At 43.8% G+C, this 21,010-nt stretch overlaps 2 long non-coding RNA genes across 4 annotated transcripts in view; one reads left to right on the top strand and one right to left on the bottom strand.

Moving 5' to 3' along the window:
- The window catches only part of LOC121828555 (uncharacterized), a 36,767-nt gene extending 22,361 nt beyond the window's left edge, over positions 1-14,406 (top strand). For all 3 annotated transcript variants that reach the window (XR_013050384.1, XR_013050385.1, XR_013050386.1), the window contains one exon: positions 2,470-14,406. This is a non-coding gene — a long non-coding RNA (uncharacterized LOC121828555). The remainder of the gene's footprint in view (positions 1-2,469) is intronic.
- Positions 13,766-20,977, bottom strand: LOC143272811 (uncharacterized). The gene is made up of 3 exons (XR_013050387.1): positions 20,459-20,977; positions 19,037-19,453; positions 13,766-13,929 (listed from the first exon to the last, which is right to left on the bottom strand). It is a non-coding gene; the product is annotated as an uncharacterized LOC143272811 (long non-coding RNA).
- Positions 20,978-21,010: the final 33 nt, after the last annotated feature.

Here is a 21,010-nt window from a genome sequence, read left to right as displayed (position 1 = left end):
GAGACCCTTCTGCCTCTGCCCCTCAAGTTCTGGGATTACAGGGATGAGCCATGGTGCCTGGCTTGATTTTTATGTATAATTCCTAACACAATAAGAAGCTAATGATACCAGGTTGAGTGACAACTTGAGATGTGAAAGTACTGCAGGGACAGGAGCTGTGGTCCGTTTCTTCACACCCCGGCAGCCCTGAAACAGAAAATAAATTAGCAAGAGGAAAGAACACTTTAAAAAAATCTGTTTCCCGTGACATGGGAGCCTTCAGAAAACTGCTTTCTTGATCAGGTGTGGTGAGGAATGGAGGGCCACGCAGAAGCAAACAAGGTCGAGCAACAGCTCTAATATTTACTGACGGAGTTGGGAAACCCAGCAAGGAGTCTGCTCAGATCCTTTCTGGCCACTGTAGCATTTCTTCCTCCTAGGAATGGAGCAGGATCTCTCTGGAATGAGCACCTTCAAGGGAGAAAGGGCTTGGGTTGGAGCAGGTGCTCTGGCTCTATGGCTAGCCTTTGGGGAGAGGAATTCTGGTTTCTATGACTCATTTTGGGGGAGGAAGAGGAACAAGATACAGGAGAGAAGAAGATCAAAGGGGATTTGCTTCAGAGACTTTTCGGGGTCTTTTAACTCACCATGCTCGGGTGCCAGAGGCCCCAGTTTGCGGGAGGACCATTGTAAGAGCCACGGGTTCAGGCAGTGCTGTTCTCCATGGTTCTTCTCTCCTTTGCTGCTCATTGTTTTTACAAGGACACACATTCTTTTTAAAATAAGAAAAAAAATGTACCTTTAGGAAGTATCTACAAGGAGGGCTGGGAGGATGGCCCCTCAATAAAGTGCTTGTCATACAAGCATGAGGCCTCTGAGTTCAGTCCCCAAAACTGATGTTGAAAGAAAAACAAAACAAAACCTTTGCCAGGCATGACAGTACATAGCCTTAATCCCAGCACTCAGGAGAAAGAGGCAAGTAAATCTCTGTGAGTTTTAGGCTAGCCAAAGCTACATAGTGAGTTCCAGTCAGCGTGAGAGCCAAAGTTACATTTAAGTTTTAATTACTATGCCTGAGAGATCCGTGAAACAAAAATGCCTCTGATCTGCAAGCCCCTTGCCCAAGGACAGATAGTTCCTGAAATGCTGAGGCTGTGTTTATGGGAGATAACAAGCCCCATGTTTTCTTTCACTCCCCTAAACAAGTTTGTTTGACCCATCTGCACTGAATGAGCTTGATCACATGTGGGCAGGAGGGACATAGGCAAGAAATAAGTTAGGATGTACGCTTGGCCCTGATGGGAAATGCTGTGATGTGTAGCTTTGCACCTTTCCTGGAACTCACTCTGTAGCTCAGGCTGGCTTCAAACTTGCAGAGATCCGCCTGGCTCTGCCTCCTGAGTGCTGGGATTAAAGGCATGTGCCACCACCGCCAGGCAGGGTTTTCCTTAAGTCCTTGCCATACTTGATTTTGGGCCATTTCCTGGGAACCTGGGTAGAGACCTTGCCAGAGCCCATCCACCTGGCCAGTATTTAATTAAAGCATGTTTCAAATTTGGCTTTAAATTGTGGTGGTGGTCTTAGGGATTAACATCAGCCCGCCGCAGACATAATGAGAGCCCGCTGCCGCCGCAGACAACAAAAAAGCTCTGCATTTGAGGGGTGCTTGTGGTTCCAGTGCTGGGCTCATGGAGACAGGAGGTCCCCAAGGACAGCCGGCAAGCCAGCCCGCCCTGCTTGGCAACTGAGAGACCCTGTCTCAAAAGAGAAAAGAAACAAAGCCAGGCAGTGGTGGAGCACATCTTTAATCCCAGCACTCGGGAGGCAGATCTCTGAGTTCATGGCCAGCCTGGTCTACAGAGTGAGTTCTAGGACAGCCAGGGGTACACAGAGAAATCGCTGTCTCAAAAAAAAAAAAAAAGAAAGAAAGAAAGAAAGAAAGAAAGAAAAAGAAAAACTATCATAACAAAACAAAACAAAAATAAAACAAAATTTAAAAAACCCACCCAAAACCAACCAAACAAAACACAAGGTGGTTGGCACCCCATAAGCAACACCTGAGGTTGATCCCAGCCTACACACACACACACACACACACACACACACACACACACACACACACACACCTGGGAACATGCATGCCCACATGCTCATGCATGAGAACACCTTCATGATGTATTCAATGTGCTGATTAACCTTGATTTATAACTTCATGAGATTTAGGAACCTCAAGGAGACAAATTGCTGAGGACTTTTATGAGGCAGTTTCTAAATCACCTCCCCTGAAAATGCAGTACCATTCTATGATCTGAGGTCCTGGGCCTGGAAAGATGGCTCAACAAGCTTGAAGATCTGAGATTGATCTCCAGAAACCACATAGTGGAAAGCAAGAACAAACTCCTGCAAATTGTTCTCTGACCATATTCATTCCATGGCATGTGGGTGTCCCAGCTGAGCACTGACACTCATCTCTCTCCAATGTTATTGCAGACTTGTTGTGATCAGCTCCCTCAAGCTCCTGCCTTCACAGCATCCCCACTAGGATGGATGGTAAGCCGAACTTAAGCCAAACTAAACTTCTCTGCCTTTTGTTTTAGTTTTTGGGCAGGGTCCCTATGTAGCCTTGGCTGGCTTGGAACTTGATATGCAGACCAGCCTGGCCTCGAACTCACAGAGATTCTCTTGCCTCTGCCTCCCAAATTCTAGGACTAAAGGTATGTGCTATCACCCTGGTGACCCTTCCTTCTTTAAGTTGTGTAGCTGAAGGTTTTCCTGTGTCCTTTTCCTGTGGTTGAGACAAATCTCTCCCACTTGCATCCCCCAAGTAAGCACACAGAGGCTTATATTAATTACAAACTGTCTGGCCATTAGCTCAGGTTTATTTACTAACTAGCTCTTACACTTAAGTTAACCCACAATTCTTATCTATGTTTAGCCACGTGACTTGGTACCTTTTTTCAGTTCTGCCTTGTCATCTTGCTTCTTATGTGTCTGGCCCATGATTCCTGACTCAGCCTTCCTCTTCCCAGAATTCTCCTCATCTACCTGCCCCACCTGTACTTCTTGCCTGGCTACTGGCCAATCAGCATTTTATTTATCAACCAAATCAGAGCAACACATATTCACAGCATACAGAACAACATTCTACAGCAAAGTTGTTTTTGTGAAAGCAAAATGAGGAATGTTTCTCTGAGAGTCCAAGATTGAGTAATGTTGTGTGCCATGGTTGGAAACAAGTAAGCTGTCAGATGTTTGCTGTACATTTACCAATTCTTGTATAGACCCTAGGGCACCCGATTGTGTTACTAGATAAGCAGCCCATTCCTTTTGGCATCCAAATTATTATATTTCAGGTATCATCTGAGATGTATATTTTTGGGACATGGAGGAATTGTGCCTTGTTTGTTGATAGTCTTTGTTATTTTCTACTGCATGAATTTTGGCCTCACTTCTGTTCAGTTCTCTGGCTTCCTGGGTCATAATCCACCAAGCCAAGACCTTGAACTTCTACCATGTTTGATTTTCTCCTTTCTGAGGGTCTCACGTTGTAAGGAATGGTCTTGCTTTAAACTAGTTCCCCACCCCTAATACTAGAAGTTTAAATCTCCACATGTCTTTGTTTATGTGGATCAAGGGATCAGACCCTAGGGATGCTGACTCCACCCAGCCCAAGGCTAAATGCAGAAGTACTTAGGGACTACTCAGATTGACCTTCTCCCCTCTCCCTGAGTAGTGTTTCCATTTGTCTGCTCAGTCATATGCTGAGTCCTACCTAACTTTCCCCTGCCTCCTCTTTTTCCACCATCCCTCAATACTGACAGCTTCTACTTGAGGAAGGTGTTGCATGACTTCTCTTTGGGAAACAAAGAAATATCTATTCACCCTAAATAAGGCACCGACAGACCAAAGAAACAGTTTCATTCAAGTCCAGCTTGAGGAGCCATTGAGTTTCTTGGGATTGCTTATGAGGACACAGGTAGGGGTTACTTCCAGGGGTACTGGTCAGGGTTACTTACAGAGGCACTGGTCAGGGTTACTTCCAGGTGTACTGGTCAGGGTTACATACAGAGGCACTGGTGGGGGTTACTTCCAGGGGTACTGGTCAGGGTTACTTACAGAGGCACTGGTGGGGGTTACTTCCAGGGGTACTGGTCAGGGTTACATACAGAGGCACTGGTGGGGGTTACTTCCAGGGGTACTGGTCAGGGTTACTTACAGAGGCACTGGTGGGGGTTACTTCCAGGGACATGGTTGGGGTTACTTCCAGGGGGTCTGGTTACTTTCAGGCTGACAACATGTGCTGTCAGCAGTCAGGCAAAATGCTTAGTTCCAGGGCCTTATGTTCTACGTAATCCATGTTCAGCATGGTCACATAATCTGCAGATTATGATCACATAATCTAGGTGCACGTGTGGCATAGCTCTGTAAGCCCATATATGCATGCTTGACGTGACCTATAAAAGCAGGCTACCACTCTCCACTCTCTCTCCCTCTTGCCCGAGATAGCATGCATCTCTCCCCATACCCCACACCTTTTTTTTTTTTTCCAGAACCCTTTCCCTTCCCTAACAAAAACTCTTATAGTGGCCTCCATTGTACCCCATGTTTTCTCATGCCCGGTAAATAATGCCAACAAATGAATAACATTGGTGCCATAACCAAACAGGCCCTCCCGGTGCCCTGCGCTGGGATCCTGAACCAGGTTGGTTCATTTGCAACTGCCCACTTTTTATCTGCCTGGCCACCAGATCACTTTGCATAACACTGGCTACTTCAATTGGTGAGTTTTCCTTTAACCAGTCAGCATAAACAGTTCCCTGGACTCATGAGAATGACCGTCGATTATCCAACACCCCTCTGGTGTCCTTGAAATTGGGGTACCCCTATCCACGGTATTCAGCAGCTACAGTTAGCCCCCATCAGTGACTACCACCCCTGGCCATTCTTCATAACTGCGGTCTGAGGCCATGTTTTCATTTGTTTCTTGTGTACCCTCTTCCTTGGGCTACCACACCGGCCCTCACTCTTTGCTCGATGGAACACTGAGTGACTTGTGCAATTATTGATCCTCGCTTAATCTCTGGGATACCTGAGATATTATAGCCATTGAATCTCGTTTATCTTTTTATTTTTATTTTTTCTCTCTGTCACAGCCATGGGAAACAAGGCCTCCAACCCCATAAGCCCCACATGTCCTCTGGGATGCCTTTTAGAAACCCTCAAACCTCTCAGCTTAATGATCTACTTACAGACTTCTAAACTTATCCATCTTCACTGAAAAATGATCTAAATATCCCTTAGATAACAATAAAAATGGCCACCTAATGGCTCGTTTGATCCCTATATTTTATGGAGCTATCTAACTTCTGTCATTGAATGGGCAGATGGAAAGTTACCTTATAGCCAAGCTTTTCTCTGTCTCAGCTCCAAACCCGCTCTCCTTGATTCCTGTTCACCTGCCCACACGCTGCTGGCTGTGCAACCTGAACCAGAGGAAGCTCTCACTACTGCTCTAGATCCTGCTAACGAACCCCCGCCTGTCCAACCCCCCACTCCTTCCTCTTCTCCAACGACTGCTCCTTCAGCTCCTCCAGCCCCTCCCTCCCCTCCCGTACTGGGCGCTCCAACTGCCCCACTCTGGCTCCCACCTTTACTCACCTTGTCACATATTCTCGAGCTGCTAAGGAACCCCACCCCAGTCAAACCAATCCAGCTGCCATCCTTCCTTTGTGAGAGGTAGTGGGGTGGATGGGCTGGTTAAGGACACGTTCCTTTCTCACTGGCAGAACTCTCTCAGATAGAAACAATTCCAATATATCACCCAACCCTATAGTCTCACCTTTCATGATCCTAACTAACAACCTACTTCCTGAGGAGCACAGACAAGTCTGGGAACAGGCTAGGATACATGCTGATAAGGTCCACCAGACTAACACAGCACATCCTCCCAGAGCTGAGGTGGTCCCTGATCAGGATCCATAGTAGGGTTACAACACCCCAGGTGGCTAGCTAGAGATCAGTTTACAACCTGCCTCCTAACAGGTCTTTGTAAGGCTGCTGTCAAACCAGTAAACTATGAAAAGCTAGAAGACAAAGGCCCTCTTACTAATCTAGATCCTGAGAGCCCAGAGGGCAGACAGCTCCTTATGACTCATTTCTTTTTGCAGAGATTTCCCAACATTAAGGCCAAACTTGAGCATCTGGAGAGAGGGTCCCTGACCCCACAGACAGAAGTCTTAGTGCTGGCTTATAAGGTGTGCCATGGGAGAGATGAGAAAGCCCATAAACAGAAATACCAAATGCTGGCCACAGCCATCCGACCAGCTGCCTGAGGTCCCCCAGGTCCTTGTTTTAAATGTGGTTGAGAAGGCCATTGGGCTTGTACTTGCCCTGCCCCACGCAGGCTACTGGGGCCATGTGCAAAGTGCCACCAAGAGGGACACTGGTCAGCTGACTGCCCCCATGCACCTGGTGTCAGAGGGACATCAAACACAGACCACCCTCCAGCCAACCTTCTGGACTTGGCCATGAGTGAAGGTGCCCAGACTCCAGCCCGACAACTGTCATCTCCCACAGGGAGCCTCAGGAAGCCGTCACAGGATCAGGGTGATCCATTTCCTTCCTCGTGGACACTGGGGCCACTTACTTGGTCCTGAGGGAATATTGGGGACCCACTTCTCCTCATCTCCCTATTGTCAGGGTAGGGAGACAGCCTTACCTACCACATCAGACCCCACCACTTAATTGTATTTTCAGGAGTATCCTTTTACCCAAGTCATGCCAACTTGCCCTGTGCCCCTAATGGGAAGAGAACTTTTAGCCGAGATAGGAGCTTACTCCCCCCACTCCCCTGACCCCAGACTCGCCAGCAGCTCCTCTCCTATTCTTCCTAGCCTTTTACCCCACCCCCAACCCAGGGGAATTCCTCCTCATACACAGTGATGCAAACAGGGCCCTGCTCCCTTAAGTTCCAGAGGACACCGAGATCTAATGCCTTGTCTCCAAATCCAGAAGAATGAGGTTTCATCCCACACCTGCACTCAACCCCACTGGATTGGGAACCCCATATGTTTTTCTTCCTGATTCTCCCAACTCTACCAACCACATTCTGCTTCATCAGTTTCCTTCTGTGTCTCTAACATGTTCAAATTTCTCATGAACCACTCAGCTCTGTTACAGGACCACCATCAGCTACAGAGCCAGAAGTGCGAGGACCGTCAAATACACCCAGGCGGTAAGAAACAGTAACACTCGAGAGGTATTCACACCCCCAGACTCAAAAGGGTCTGAATTCTGCAAAAACAGACTCTAATATAACAGTTTATTACTGTTAAATGCCCTCAGCTATCACCTGTGTCTCTTGGATGCTGAATTGATACTGCCATAATAAAAGGAAACAGGTGCCTTAAGGTTTGTCTCAGGTGAAGACAGGAAGACTAATTGATAATAATAGAAAAAGATTCCAGATTTCTCTCTCTCTCCCCCTCCCCCCTCCCCCTCCCCCTCTCCCCCTCCCCTCCCCCTCCCTCTCCCTCTCCCTCTCCCATGACTCTGTAACTTTAACACTAACCAATAAAATTCTGATAGCAGAGTACTAAACACTATAATATCATAGCTACCAGCTCAGGATTTTAAATTCCCTTCTGTTGCTTCTTAATATGTCTGAAATTTTTCTCCTTTGTAAACTTAAAAATTCTTCTGAGCTCCAGGGAGTCAGCTTGGACCTACCTGACAGGTCAGATCCACTTCAGCTTGGCAGGTCCAAGTTGTCAGGTCCAAGCAGTGCTGGACGATTCCACAGGGCTCAAAACAGCAGCGAAGACAATCAGCTTCCTCAGAATGTCTGGCTACATCAAGAAAAGTCCCCCCCCCCCAAAAAAAAAAATTAACCAATGCCCACAAGTTAGTTGGAAGCAGTTCTGAGAGATACGGTACCCCCATTTCTGTTCACCTGCCACCCCAACCCCTTACTTTTTATAATAACAAAAAGGGTGGAATGTTATTATTCCTAGCCACTTTTGGAGTCACATGTCAGTGATTGTGATGTCAGCAGTCAGGCAAAATGCTTAGTCACTCCAGGGCCTTATGTCCTATGTAATCCATGTGCAGCATGGTCATATAATCTGCACACGGTGTGATCACATAATCTATGCACATGCATAGCATAGCTATGTAAGCCCATATGCGCATGTGTGAGGTGACCTAACAAAGCAGGCTCTATCTGCTCCCAGCTCGCTCTCCCTCTCGCCAGAGGTAGTATGCAGCTCACTCTCTCTCTCTCTCTCTCTCTCTCTCTCTCTCTCTCTCTCTCTCTCTCTCTCTCTCTCTCTCTCTCACACACACACACACACACACACACACACACACCTTTCTTTTTGGTAGGCCTACTCACCTCCACCCTTTCTCTTCCCTAATGAAAACTCGTACAGTGGGTTCTGTTGTACTTTGTGTTTTCTTGCACCCAGTAAATAACGCTGACAAATAAAAAACACCTGCCCCAGCACAGATGATTCACAAAAGCTGCATCTCTGGAGATGCAACTTCAATCAACTTTCTTCCTCCCATATACTCTAAATCTCCAAGACCACTGCAGTTGTGGGATGGGGCAAGGAGTGAGTGACTGGGATCTCGGGTCGGGCAACACCAACAGGCCCTATTTGTGAGGGTCACAGCCTTTTCTGATTTCAAGGTGACAATGGCCAAGGCATACTCCGAGGATAGGGTCGAACTGCCTACAGTTACATTGACAGCATTCTTCAAGCACCACCTCATCTGCCTCTTTCCTGGACTGTCTGGTGCTATGAGACGATGGATGACCTCATGGATCTCAGCTTAATTTCTGCTTCTGACTGAACAGCTAAACATGAGACTCTCCCCATGGCCATAAGAATCCCCCACAGTCCTATTCACTGAGAGCCTGATGAGTGTGAGGATCGAGAGCAGGGAAGGAGGGAGTGGAGCAGATGAGTGCGTCTCTGAATCTCCAGCCCTGAGCTCAGTTGTCCTTCACCACAGTAACAGACAGGATGAGCTGTGCTCAGAGTGGGAAGCGGGTATGATGTTTAATCAGCAGTGTTTGACCCCAGGCCTTGGATGCTATCCTTGAGTCAACTCCCACCACTGCTGGCTCCCTGCTCCTCCTCCTCCCCTCCTCCTCCTCTTCCTCTTCTATCTCCTTCCTCCTACACCTTCGCTATCTCCCTCCCTTCCTCCATCCTTCCCTTGGCCCTTTTTCCCTCCCAGAATTTTGGGCTTCACATATTTTTCTCTTCTTTTCTTGTCTCTCCTTTCTGTTTCTCTTACTATTCTTTCTGCCATTACAGATTCCTTTATTTTTGTTTTATGTGCATGTCTATGTACCAGGTGCATGCCTGGTGCCTGCAGAGGTCAGAAGAGGACATCAGATGCCCTGGAACTAGAGTTATTGCTTACTGGTTGTGAGCCACCTTGTGGTGCTAGGAACTGAACCCCAGTTCTCTACAAGAGCAGCAAGTGCTCTTAACCACCAAGCCATCTTTCTAGCCCCATGCTATGATTAATTTAGCTGTTTCCTCACCGATGAGCATTCACTGTATGGTTCTGCAGGACATATCACTGGAAGAGAGATTGCTTGAAGAATAAAACTATTTAAGTATACAATGTCTGCATGCCATGCAAATATACTCTCTAAACTTATCAAACTTGCCAATCATATATGAAACTGTTCTTTTTGTAGTCTAACCACCAATAGCTATCATATTTTATATTTTCTTCAATATGAGGACACAATAACATTGAGAATATTTTTATTTTATTTTGTTTTGTTTTCAAGACAGAATCTCATTATATAGCTCTGGATGTCCTGGAACTCACATTGAGTATTATTTTAATTCTAGGAACTATGTTTACTGACAATTTTTTTCTTTTCTTTTCTTTTTTGGTTTTTCCAAGACAGGGTTTCTCTGCATAGCCCTGACTGTCCTGGAACTCACTCTGTAGACCAGGCTGTCCTAGAACTCCCAGACATCTGCCTGCCACTGCCTTACAAATGCTGGAACTAAAGGCATGCACCACTACTACCTGGCTTGTTGGGTTGTTCACAATGTTCTTATATGTGTTGATTATTAATATCCTGTTCTATATGCTATGAGTGTTTTCCCATTCTGTTAGGTTTCATTTTATAATATAAAACTTCTCCATATGATTTCTCCATATCAATCTGTCATTTCCTTTTATTTTTAATATTTTTGTATTATATTTATTTATTTGTGTTGGGGAGTGGGGGGACACATGCCCAGGTGCTTGTGTGGAGTCTGTCCTCTCCTTCCACCATGTGAGCCTGGGGAGCAAACTCGGGTCATCAGGTGTGGTATCGAGAGTCTTAATCTTACAAGCTTGATTTTCTTGTTGTTTTGAGACAAAGTCTGATTATGAGACTCTGACTGGCCTGGAACTAAGTGATCTGCAGCCTCTGCCTCCTGACTGCTGATATTGAAGACACAGCCCTCCACATCCTATTAGTTGTTGTTGTCATTGTTTTTGTTTTTTAGATTTATTAGGTTCTTTTACTTTTTCTTTTCTTTTCTTTTCTTTTCTTTTCTTTTCTTTTCTTTTCTTTTCTTTTCTTTTCTTTTCTTTTCTTTTGAGACAGGGTTTCTCTGTGTAGTTTTGGTGCCTGTCCTGGATCTCTCTCTGTAGACCAGGCTAGCCTCGAACTCACAGAGATCCGCCTGGCTCTACCTCCCAAGTACTGGGATTAAAGGCATGTGCCACCACCGCCCAGCAGATTTATTACTTTCATTTTGTGTGTATGATGCTTTACCTGCATGCATGTATATATGTGCATGACATGTATGTATGTGTATTACATACATGCTTGATGCCTTCCAGAAGGCATCAGACCCTGGGACTGGAGTTACAGGTGGTTGTGAGCTGCCATGTGCATGCTGGGAATCAAACCCAGGTCCTCCACCACAGCAGCAAGTGCTGTTTAGCCCCATTTGTTAGGTTTTGAGGTGTTTTTGTTCATTTGTTATTTTTGTTTGTTTGTTTTTGTTTTTTGAGACACAGTTTCTCTGTGTAGCTAGCCTGGAACTTGCTCTGTACACCAGGCTGGCATTGAACTCAGAGATCACCTGCCTCTGCCTCTGCTGGGATTAAAGTAGTCAGTACTGGAGTTACAGATAGTTGTGAGCTGCCATGTGGGTGCTAGGACTTGAACTCGGGACCTCTGGAAGTGCTCTTAACCATCACACCTGGCTTTTTACATGGATACCAGGGATCCAGACTCAGGTCCTCAGCCAACACTTACTGACAGCACCATTTCCCCAGCCCTGAGACTGAATTTTCTGTCTAAATTTCAGTAACTCCACAAAGTGCTGACTAGGTTCTGCTTTCAAGCAAAGCTGTTGAGGTGAAAAACAAACTCAGTTCCCCGCCCCCTCTCCAACTTCAATTCCTTTCCAGTTTCTGCCTCCCTCTGGCTACTTCCCAGTGCTTCCAGAGTATTTACTATATCTTGATTGGAACTCCAACCACTCAGCCACTGGTAAAAATGTAACCTATTTTGCCTGCTTGTTTGTCCTCTTGGGTTACAAACCAAGGCTGTCCTGGTACGCCTGATTATTAAGTGAGAGTTGAGCACTTCCAATGAAGCACTCATATGAAGACCCATGAGACTGGGTCCTGTCATCTCTCACGTCCAGCAGCAGACAGGGAGAGGCGGTCACCTAGTCCCAGTCAGGGAGCATCAAGATGACGCACTTCAGGCTTCACCTGTACAGTTTCACTGTGAGTTTTAACTATGAATTCAATTTCCTCAATAAACATAGGCCTCATCATGCCTGCCGTCTCTTAAGAGAGTCTTGATGGTTGGTGTCTTTCAAAGAACTTCATTTCAGCTAAGGGGTTGAAACTATAGTCTCAGACTTGTCAAATGTCCTTACCTGAACTCAGCATATCTTTCATTCCTGAAAGATACGTCTTCTCTCCTTTTATTCTGGGCCAGTTTGGCTAGAAATTGATGAATGCTAATGATGGAAGATCTGCTTGTATGTAGATCTGATCAATTTCAGTTCTCAGCTTTATTGACTTCCATTCATATTTTTTTCCCATCTACTTGATTTGCATTTATTTACCTTGATCCTCTTTTTCTCTTTGTTAAGTTGGGAGCTTAGATCATTAATATGTTTGTCTGTTTTGATGTCAATATTTGATGCCATGAGCTTGATCTAACTACCTCATAGGCTGTATGTTACTTATATTTCTTGTTGTTGGGGAAAAATACCTGACAAGAAGCAACATTTTTTAATTGAAAAACCATCTTCATCATACAATATATCCTGATCATGCTTTTCCCCTCCTCCTCTTCCCAGATCCTTCCCACCTCCCCACTCACCTAGCTCCATGCCCTTTCCTTCTCTCTCTTTAGAATACAAACAGGCAAACAAATTCTAAAAAAAACAAATAGTGCCCCTTAAGAAAGAAATACACACATAAAACAAACCTAAAACCCTCAAAAACACAACCAGAAATCATAATATACAAGCAAAAGACCAATAAGATAAAACAAACACACAAAAGCCCAAAGCAATATGAGACAAAAAGTCCACAAAAACACCGTGAAGTCCATTTTGTGTTGGCCATCTGCTGCTGGGTACGTGGACCACCCTGAAGTGTGGTTAGTAGACTCAGTGAGATTCCAATCAAGAAAACCAATTTTTTTTTCCTTTGTAAGAGGGTATCAACTGCATTCCTGGGTTAGGAATGGGAGCCCCTGTCCACGTCCCCCTCTCAACACTGGAACCCTGTCTGACTTGAACCTGTGCAGACCCTGTGCATGCTGCCACAGTCTCTGTGAGTTCCTATGTGTGTCAGTCCGCTGTGTCTGGAAGATCATTTCCTTGGAGTCATCGATCCCCTCTGGCGCTTACAGTAACCACCTCCTCTTCACATAACTCCCTGAGCCCTGAGGGGAGGGCTGTAATGGAGACATCCTATTTAAGACAGTGTTCCAAGATCTCTTACTCTCCACACACTGTTCAGTTGTGGAGCCTATGCTGATTCCTGTCTATTGCAAGAGGGAGCTTCTTTGATGATGGTTGAGCACTGCCCTCTGAGTATATCAGAAGGTCATTAGGAGTCATTTTATTACAATGTTTCTTTAACAGAACAATAGTATTTAATTTTTCCCTAGACCCATGGCCTATCCAGGGTTCCACCTTGTAAAGTAGGCTTTACATTCAGTCAGAAAGTGATTAGTTGCTCTCATAATATTTGTGCCACTATTTGCACCAGCATATCTTACAGGCAGGTCACTTTGTAGATGGCAGGGTTTGCAGCTGGGTTGGTGATTACCTTTTTCCTCTGGCGGCATGCAGAGTACCTTCTAGCGCCATGAACACTAATCAGCAGGCAGAGGTTCTAGGCACCAGCTTCTCTGTGTTCAGTGCTATCTTCAGTAACAGGGTGTTACCATCAGTTTATGGAGAACAACTGATAGTTTTGTCAATACCAGAGATGTTTAGATGTTTCCATGGGAGTTTTTTGGCCAATGACTCAACTAGATGTAATACATTTCTGAACCAGAAGTTTTGTTTGATGATGAAAGTTAGCTCATTGTCTTTCCCTGACAAGAAGCATCTTGTTGGTGAGATGGCTCAGTGGGTAAAGTCTGACGACCTGTTTGATTCCCAAGATCCACACAGTGACAAGAAAAGACAGACACCTGCAGGCTGTCCTCAGAGGTCTCCTCTTCCTCTCAACAAACAAACAAATGTTAAAAAAAATCAACATAAGCCAGGAAGTGTTTATTTCAGGAGATACAGTTCCATCATAACGAGGAAGGTCTTGGCTGCAGGAGCTTGAGGTATCTGGTCATACTGCATGTGCAGTCAGGAAACAGAGTGCCAGTGTTCAGTTTTTTTCTCCATGTTCTTCATTCTAGGCCCCCGGCCCTTGGAGTGGTGCCACCTGTAGATGTAACAGTCTTATTAAATAAGAAACACAGAGTCAATTGTGGAGTTAAAAGCCCAATAGGTCAGAGCAGTAGCTGAGAGCTGAGACTTAAAACTGCCTTTCTTATCCTTAGCTGCCGCTGCCGTCCTTCCCCTCAGAAAGAGACCTACTTCCTGTGTGTCTGTCTTTTTATAGTGTTTCTGTTCTGCCTTCTCATTGGTTGTAAACCCAACCACATGACCTCATCACTGCCTGTCTGTACAGACCTCCAGGTCTTCTATGGTTGGTATTGAGATTAAAGGTGTGTGTCTCCAATGCTGGCTGTATCCTTGAACACACAGAGATCCACCTAGCTCTGCCTCCCAAGTGCTGAGATTAAAGGTATGCACCACCACCGCCCAGCTTCTGCTATGGCTTGCTATTAGCTCTGACCCCCAGGCAACTTTATTTATTAACATACAAATAAAATCACATTTCAGTACAAATAAAATATCACCATAGCCACCCACAGCCAAAATGAATTTTCCCATCTCAAGCAACTGAACCTAGATAACCATTTGTTCCCAGAGGTCATTTAACCTAAATAATCCCTCCCTGTGTTCCTGGGGGCTCGTCTCCTAGGTGACTCTATGTTCTGTCAAATTGACACTCAGTATCAACCATCACAAGCTATGTTCAATAAATGTTGATTTACTGTTGTCTTTTGTTAAATTCAGTAGCCGCCCCTTAAGCAACTCTTGTCCTAATCAGCAACTGCCACTCCACAGCTACCAGTCGTGGTTCAGCCGCGGCCCGGCCCGGCAGGAACACTGCTCCTCCGGCAGGGCTCTACTAAGGCGCCAAAAGGAACTTTACCTAGAGCTCCATCCCTCTATAGAACTCAGGATTCAAAGGTTGAGGTGAAATTCTGCTTGCTCAGAGAGAGGCTGAATAGCAAGTAGCTAAGCTCCTCTCGTAGTTCATGTCTCCCCAAAACAGCATCCTGCTCAGTCCCCAATTAAGAGCCCTAGATATGCATGGTTCCTATCACTTCCTGTCAGCAAGTTGTTCACTCAGCCTCTTGACCCCAGGTTAATTTTATTTAATCAAACAAATGTAACATGTCTTTGCATCATTAAACAAATGTTCCACAATATAAATGAATGTAACACATCTTAAATTAATATTGCACAACCATACTTTATTTCATTTTAGTTGTATTTTATTTTATTTGGTGTTTTTTGAGATAGGTTCTCACTATGTATCCCTGGATGACCTGGAACTAACTATGTACACAAAGCTAGCTTTGAACTTATATTTTAATTTGGGGGGGGGCGTGGTTTGAGACAGTGTCTCACTATGTAACGATGGCTATCTTGGAACTCACTATGAAGACCGGGATGGCCTTGAACTCACAGAGATCCACCTGCCTCTGCCTCCTGAGTGCTGCAATTAAAGATATGTATCACCATGCCTAGCATATTTTAATTTTTATAAAATTCAGTTTCTCAGGGATTCTAAGAACCAAGTCCAGGGCTGTACTCACTCTGCCAACTGAACTACTTATCACTAGCTCCTCAATTTAAAAGACCCAAAAATGTCCCCTATGACTTCCTGGGTGGTTAACATGTCCGTCATAAGTACACGGCTCCCTTCCCAACCATCAGAGAGAATTTTCAATCATCTTCCTGATAGTCAACTTTTGTTGAAGTTTTTGTATTTCCCCTCAGCTTGCTAATGATCTTTCCTTTGACTCTATTGTAATCTAATAAGACACTTTATTTAAATTTAATTATTTTAAAATTAGTAAGGTTTCCCCCCCCACACCCCTTAGAATATTTCCTATCTTGGTGAAAGTTTCAAGTGACATTGAAAAGAATGTATATTGGTTTGGTGTTAAGAGGAATATACTTTAAAAAAAAAATAAAAACAATTAGAGCTGGGTGTGGTAGCAGAGACCTTTAATCCCAACACTCTGGGGGCAGAAGCAGTGTGAAGTTTGATGCCAGCCTGGTCTACGTAGCAAGTTCCAAGCCACCTGGGGCTGCACAGTGAGACTCTGTCTAAAAAAAAATGGTTTACATTTCAATTAGGGTTAGGACAAATTTGTTGATAGTGTTGTCTATAATCTTTTTGATTTATTTTTTGAGACAAAGTCTCATTATTAGCTCAGGCTGGCCTCAAACTTGCTATGTAGCCTAAGCTGATCTTGAACCTGTGATTCTTCTGCCTCTGCCTCTTAGTTACTGAGATTATAGACAGTTCTATGCCTGGCTCAACTTGCCTCCCTCTCTCATCTACCCATTTTTGTACCAAGGGAAAATGTTGAAATCTCCAAGTATAATTGTGGACTTATTGCTTGATTCTTTACAAATCTACCAAAACTTGCCTTGTATATTTTTTAATCCTTCAGTATGCATTATATCTTCTTGGTGAATTGACTCCCTTATGCCTATATGATATTCTTCTTAAGGTAATTTCTCTTGCTCTGGTCTGTTTGACAATGTGTTGTGTCAGCTTGACACAAGCTGGAGTCATCTGAGAGGAAGAAAAATCAATTGAGAAAATTCCTCCAGAAGACCAGGCTGTAGACAAGCCTGTAGGGCATTTTCTTAATTAGTGATTGATGTAGGAGGACCTGGCCCATTTTCTATAAGAAAACAGCCTGAGCAAGCCACGAGGAGCAAGCCATTAAGCAGCATTCCTCCATAGTCTCTGCAACAGCTCCTGCATCCAGGTTCCTGCCTGTTTGAATTCCTGTCCTGACCTCCTTCAACAGTGATATAGAAATATGAGCCACATAAACCCTTTTCTTCCCAAGTGACTTTGGTCATGGTGCTTCATCGAAGCAATGGGAACCTTAACTAAGAGAGACAATAATTCAGCAACTCTGATTTTCTTTCTAGGATCTGAGCAGCATATCTTTCCCCATCCTTCTCCCTGGCTTTCATACTTAACATGGTTTCTTGCAGACAGAATGTAGTTGGTTTTGCAGGTTTTTAAAATGACATCTGACAGTCTTCTTTATTTGGTATTTAGACTGCTTGCCTTAATTATGCCTTAATGAAAACATTGAAACAATCTAATTAAAACACAGCATCCAGTCAGGCATGGTGGCTGGTGCATACCTGTAATCCCAGCATCCAGGAGGTCAAGGCAGGTGGTTCAAGGCCAGCCTGGTCTACAGAGTGAGTTCCAGGACAGGCAGGGCTACACAGAGAAAAACTGTCTCAAAACAAAAACAACAACAAAAAAAACCCCAAAAAAACAAAAAAAAACAAAACCCCAACAAAACAAAAAAAACCACAGCATTTTGTTAGCTATTTTTTATCTTCTCTGTTCTTGTTTCTTTTTTCTCTCTTTTTTTGAATTAAATATTTTTATGGTCCATTTTGTCTTTTCTATTGGATTAGTCATATATTACTTTTTATTAATATTTTGTGTTTGTGCATGTGTGTATTAGGGTTCTCTAGAGCAACAGAACTGACAAAATGAATATATGTACAGGGCGTTATTAGAATGGCTTACAGGCTATGGTCCAGCTAGTCCAACTGTTAATCCCACCAATTGAGAATACTACCACAGTTTAAAGCCAAATTTGAAGTAAGCTTTAATTAAATACTGGCCAGGTGGATGGACTCTAGCCAGGTCCATACCCAGGTTCTGGGAAATGGCCCTTAATCAATATTTGCAAGGGTCTAAGAAGGAAAACCCATAATTCGTTGCATTTCCCATCAGGTTCAGTCAGGGGCAAGCATACATCCTGACCTATTTCCTGCCTGTGAACCTCCTGCCCACATGTGATCAAGAACATCCAGTGCAGATGGGTCAAATAAACTTGTTCAGGGGAGTGAAAACATGTGTCTTGTTGTCTCCCATAAACAATAGCCTCCAACATTTCAGGAATTATCTATCTTAGGGCAAGGGGCTTGCAGATCAGAGGCATTTTTGTTTCATGGATCTCTAAGGCATAGTAATTAAAACTTAAAATGTAACTTTGGCTTTCACATTTCCCCCCTTGAGTTGTATCCTGAGTCAAATCTTAACTCTGTGATGGATGCCTGTTTATATTGAGATCTAATAACCATCAGCTTAATGATACCCAGACATGAATTATCATTTAGTTAAGGCATTAATGATGCAAGAGCCAACAGCAATTAGTGGAAGCAGAAGGGCCAAAGGCCCTGTGATGACTGACAGAGTTACTATCTAGAAGGAACCTGGAATGAGAATGGGGACCAGTTATTTACTTCATCTCAGGCCCCTTTTTTGCAATATTTTTTTTCAAGTACAGCCAGATTATTTCTAATGATTCCTAAGTGATTTTTATAGAAACAACAATTTTCTTGTAAAGCTATGCAACAACATCTTTGTTTTACATAGAGCAGGTTGAGTGCCCTATCATACTATAGAACTATTTCAGCTAATGAGTCTTCCTGTTGATAGATCTGGGTCTACTTGGTTTTAACAGGTACCTTTTCTGGTAGGCCACTATAGGTAGTTATTTTGTTCCCTATGCTAGGGAGTTTCCTTTTGCTCTAACATTCTACCCTGTTGGGGGACAAGGGGTGATGTACTCTCTTCTGTAACTACTTCCTACTGAAACCAGGGTATTGTTGTCAGAGCCCAGAGAGGCTGGAAGGCTAGTCAAAGGCAAGGAGGAAAAGAAGCATGGATGTAGATGTAACTAACCGTCTTATTAAATAAGAAACACAGAAACAATGTAAAAGAGAAAGCCGAGAGGTCAGAGCTCAGAGCTAAAATCTCACCCTTCCGCCTGCGGTGTCCCAGCTTCCCGAAAGAGAGCTACTTCCTGTCTGTACGCCTTTTTTATAGTATTATTGTTCTGCCTTCTCATTGGTTGTAAACCCAAACACGTGACTGCCTCGTCACTGTCTGAATGTACAGCCCCCTAGGTCTTAAAGGCATATGTCTCCAATGCTGGCTGTATCCCTGAACACACAGAGATCTATGGGATTAAAGGCGTGTGCCACCACCCCCACACTCTTGCTATGGCTCTAATAGCTCTGACCCCTGGGCAACTTTATTTATTAACATACAATCAAAATCACATTTCAGTACAATTAGATTACCACCACACATGTAGTTATCTGACCAAGTTGTAGAGACAGGGAGCAGTTACATTGGCTGGATTGGTCCACATCAGCTCTCAGGAAGTCTGGTGCTCTCAGTTGTTTGGAGGATGTTGTAGTCAGCAGCTGATGTTTGGATGTGTCTGTCAGCCAAGGGGAAATCTGCTGAGACAGATATAGACTAGGGACAAAAGTTAAAATTTAGGAACTTAAAGTAAAATCTTACGTTTGGAACTTTCAGGCTCATAGTCCTAGTAATTGGGGAGGGGAGGAGTCCCAAGACCAGGAGAGAGAGAGAGAGAGAGAGAGAGAGAGAGAGAGAGAGAGAGAGAGAGAGATCCCATCCTAGGGATAGACAGGTAGGGAAACTTACGCTGTACTTATCTGGAGTCCTTTTAACCTTTGAGAAGTAGATCCAAATCTTATGACTCCTTCAATTCTCTGAAGTTTACATGATTTTTTTCAGTCTACAAAAAGACATAAAAGTTTTAGATATATTAGCATTATCAATCTGTACTGAAATCCACATTGCAGAGAAAGCAGGTAACAGGTGTCTGTAAAACAGCTGGAGTAGACTCACACCTTTGAGTCCTAGCAAAAGCTATAGATTTGGGTTAAAAAGTATGGACATTTTTTTTCCTCTGTTGAGAGAGCCAGATATAGATTGGACAGAGATGTCTTTGGCCTGATGAAAAGCACCTTAAGTCTATACTTAGAAGACAACCAAAAGAAATTTAATCTTGAGCTTGTGACTAAATATTAAATATTTAGTGTTCTACCAGCTTATTATAACCCATTGATCAATGTTAAAACTCTGATCTTTTGAAATCTTAGTGTAACAATAGCCTAGAAAGGAGAAGGAAATCTGAAACACTCCCAATTTTCACATACCTTAAATCACTTATTTATATCTTTATAACTTGTATTTACATCTTTAACCACTTTCTGAGACTCTCAAATCTTAAGTTTTCACATCCTCAGACCTTCATGTGTCTTAGGCTCTCAGAACTTACATAGACTCTCATATCCTCAGATCTTTATTGCCTTAGAACTTTTTCTTAGACCCTCAAAACTTGCATAGAATCTAACATTCTTTCTTTCCATCTAATCATTTACCAAAGACACAAGTTGTTATTACCTAGAACAATCATCTCAAATAATGTTCCATTAGTGGAAAGTTATATCTGAAACGTGTTTATCTTTTAATATGAATCCTGTTACAAAGACAAACCTGTCTGCCTTTTCTCAACAGAATAACTAGTAACTCTAGAAAAAGCAATTCTTGATTTTTACATATGCAATGAGCTAACAAAGTGGCTGCAGCCTTGGGGAAAAACCTGGTTGCCTGCTTCTGCTAAGCTATAGTTAGCCTAGCTGTCAATACCATCAGAGATCTGAGAAGGATAAATTATAATAGAAAATATAACAAATAGCCTGTGTATCAATTAAAATGTCAGAGACTAGTTCATTACCTAGGCAGTCATCCCAGGCTGCTGTGGTCTCCATGGTTTTGGGGGCAGAGGTACCAGGACAGCATCAATTTTTGGCCTCCAGGTCCAGAAGCTGAGAGGTTTTCCTGTTGAGGAAGAACATGGGGAAAACTGGCCTTACTTTGTCTATGTAAAGGGGAACAATCAACTCTTTGGTGTCCTGCTTGTCCATAGTTTGGGCAGGGTCCTGGCAGCCAATAAGGCATTAGGGAAGTTGTGCCCAGTGGTTAGCATTATCACAATCCAGGTGGAGTAGTTGTGGTGCCCTGTCATCTTCTTTAGAGACCTCAATGTCACTGCTAGGAGCTTGGGGTCTCTGTCTGTCATAGTAATCTTTTCTCATTAAACATTTTAAATGTCACTTTCATCAGATCTCTGACAAGCTTGAGGACCATTGTCTATTAAGTCTATCTGAGCTCTCACATGACAATGGCTGTCTACCAAGAATCCAGTAGTTGTTCAGTCCACAAGACTGGATGTCTCAGCTGGTCTTCAGTATACACCATAATCACAAAGAAATAGGCTTTAATGCCA

This window comes from Peromyscus maniculatus, chromosome 4 (genome assembly GCF_049852395.1).
Source record: "Peromyscus maniculatus bairdii isolate BWxNUB_F1_BW_parent chromosome 4, HU_Pman_BW_mat_3.1, whole genome shotgun sequence".
Lineage (NCBI taxonomy): Eukaryota > Metazoa > Chordata > Mammalia > Rodentia > Cricetidae > Peromyscus > Peromyscus maniculatus.
Note: the sequence above shows the minus strand (reverse complement) of the source record. Positions and strands in the feature narration are given on the sequence as shown.